Genomic DNA, 3316 nt, shown 5'->3' with positions numbered 1-3316 from the left:
ATTATATTATATTTTTTAATTAATTTTTATTGGCCCACGGGCCGGCCCTACCTGTATTTCTCAAGCCCCACAAATCAGCAGGCTTATTCAGGCTGGGCTAAAAAGCCCTTTTTTTACATGGGTTCCAAAATTTTTAGCCCAGCCCTATTAAATCCCGGGTTAGGCCAAGCCGGCCCAACAGACCTAGCCCATATTGACGGCTCTAGTTTTAGAGATGTATTTTGTCGTGAAACGGATAAAATTCTTTTATTTAAATTTAATTTTAAATTTAAATTTAAGCTTTTGGAATGATAATGAAAATATTTAATTTTATCTTAATAAATTTATATAGTATAAATATAAATTATATCAAAAAAAATATTAAACAAATGAAAAATAATCGATAAAATTTAATTTTGATCGTTGTGAAGTTTAATTAATTAGATATATTTATCTTTAATTACTTGAGATGTTCATTACTTTTGATCTTTTTACTTACAAATATTCATGATTTTTTAGAATTATTAATTATTTCATTATTTAATTATTGACGTGTTACGTTAAATGTGCATTGATATTTTATATTTAAAAGCAATGCACTTCTTGAAATAGTATTTAACATATTATTTACATAAAGAAATCAAAAAAATACATTTTATTAATTAATTGAAGATTAAATGTGTCGAGTCCTATATCATAAGAGTCAAAATTATAATTTACCAATTACTAAGAGATAAAAAAAACGATTGATATAAATGTGTAGATTAACTTAGACATCATTGTTGTTAATATAAACAAAGATAATTTCAGAGTTTGGCTTTGTAATAGCCAGTCATCTTGTGATTACGATATTGTGCTAACCTTCCTTTATTTATTTGGAAAAATTACTAGAATATTCAATTTAAGACTTTAATTTTAATTTAACATAATCTTATTTTGTTTACGAGTTTAAGTAAGCAATATTGAAAGAAGTAAAGATGAGAGCATATGACTTCCCTAAAATATTTAACCTACCAATATGTTGGATAAGAAAAATCTTTGATGGGAACGCTTTCTTCTGAGTAGAACACTGCACGATGTAAAACTAAATTAATCAGTCTCCAATATACACATTGAACATCAAATATGAAAAACCAAAAAACAAAGTCCTAAGATCCCAATGTATATGGGACCATTTGTCTCTTAAATCATTTTCAGAGTTGAATTAAATGTTCAAAGGGACACTTGCTTTACAATATGACTAGTGTAAGAACTAATTTTATAGCAAAAAACAAAGATTTGAAAAGCTATTTTTGAGAACTAAAATGTTCCACGTTGATACTGAACGATTCTATTACTCGATCACATATGCTTTTTGACTAAATACTTCAATTTTTTTTTTTGTATTTATTTCACACAAAAAAATAAACAAAGGATGCTCTTCGATTTTCTTTAAGTCCGTTGGTTTTCTATTTTATTTATTAATTTTTGAAAAACCATAAAATCCGTCGTTTTATCCATCGATTTTTATCATAAGATTTTAAGCATTTTTTTAGTAGTGTAGAAAGAAGAAGAAGAAGAAGAAGTTATGATGCATTTTGGGAAAAAATATCATGAATTTAACCAACAATTCATTTTCAAGTAAAGATATATACAACGTATAAAATATATTGTTAAGAAAAAAAGTAAGTATCATATATAATATACCGAGAGACCTCTTTGTCATGTTTATATATGTGTAACACAGTCGATTTTTTATGTTATGTTATATTATATATTTTCTAAAAGACGAAGTCAGAATTTTTCATTAAGAAGTTCAAAATATGAAGAACTGAGTATACGAAGATATTGAAGGGGGTTTCAACATCTATTATATATATAAAAAATTCAAAAATTCAATCATGTATATATAAACAATGTAATATTCTGCCGAACTCCCTTAACTCTACCTGACTTTACTCCTACTCTAAATAATAACATTTCACTAAGTTATAACCAAAATATATCGATATAAATAGTATTGCTATAAAGAAATTTGACTGTACGTAACATTGAAGGAAGTAAGGATGGTAGCATATACCAGAACCTAATTATATGCAAGTCCTATATATAAAAAGATCCTCATATATATATGGGACCATTTGTCTCATAAATCATTTTCATAGTTGAATTAAATATTGAAAGGGGGTCGATAAAGACGTATCAAAAGGACACTTGCATTACAATACAATTAATAGTTCTTTATTGTATGAGCTAAATTGGAATAGACAACAAGATTTGCATAAACCTATTTTGAGAAGTAAAATGTTCCACGTTGAGTAGTACGAACATGCTCCGTCGCCAACGACGATAGCGTAAATTGAGACAAATGGTGTATGTAATGTATATATGGTGCAGAGTTTCAATTAATGTGAAAATTCTTTTATGTAGAAGATTCACATTGCCATATGTATAAAATTCAATTAATCAACTTGACTACTAAAGAATGCGGTATAGCATATGAGAGTTGGTACTATTCATTTCTTAATTAAAGATCGATTTTGAATCTTGAATATAAAAAAAAAAGTCATTGTAATAAAAACAATTCCTTCAAATGAGTCCTACGCAATACGAAATCATCTAATTAGTCAGACCTCACCTCTATACAGATATGAGACACCAAGTGATCAAAAACTAAACGAATGATAAGGAGCCACGACAGGATAAAACCTTTGTTAGGTTTTATATTTGACACACAAAAGCTGTTGGCTATTTCCTCAACACGTGTGTGTTATTTATTTTCTTTCTTTTGTGCCAATTATTGTCCTCCTAGATGGTCCACATTTGTGTTATTGCATTTGCTGCCCAAGATGATGACTATTCTATATATGTTAGTTTGAATGAATAGAGACATTAGCTAGAAATCGTCTGGTTCACGTACTAGTTATGTATAAAGTCACATGATGTATCGTTATGATATTTGCCTACTTGGCATAATTAGGATATTTTACATACGAAATTTGAAATATTAGAAATTATTTGATTCACATACTGATTATATTAAAAGTCAGATGACATAGCATTACGATACTTGCCTACTTGGTATAATTAAGATGTTTACAGATCATGGTGACTAGTTTGAATGAATAGAGACATTAGCTAGTAATTGTCTGGTTTACGTACTAATTATGTATAAGTCACATAATGTATTGTAATGATATTTGCCTACTTGAAATAATAAGGATTTTTTACAAAAGAGGCTTAAAAATATTAATTCACATATTAATTATATTAGAAGTTAGCATTATAACACTTGCCTACTTGGTATAATTAGGATTTTTACAAAAAAATAATATATATATATATATATATATATATA

The sequence above is a fragment of the Solanum tuberosum genome, unplaced genomic scaffold (genome assembly GCF_000226075.1).
Source record: "Solanum tuberosum cultivar DM 1-3 516 R44 unplaced genomic scaffold, SolTub_3.0 scf00312, whole genome shotgun sequence".
NCBI classification, from domain to species: Eukaryota; Viridiplantae; Streptophyta; class Magnoliopsida; order Solanales; family Solanaceae; genus Solanum; species Solanum tuberosum.
Note: the sequence above shows the minus strand (reverse complement) of the source record.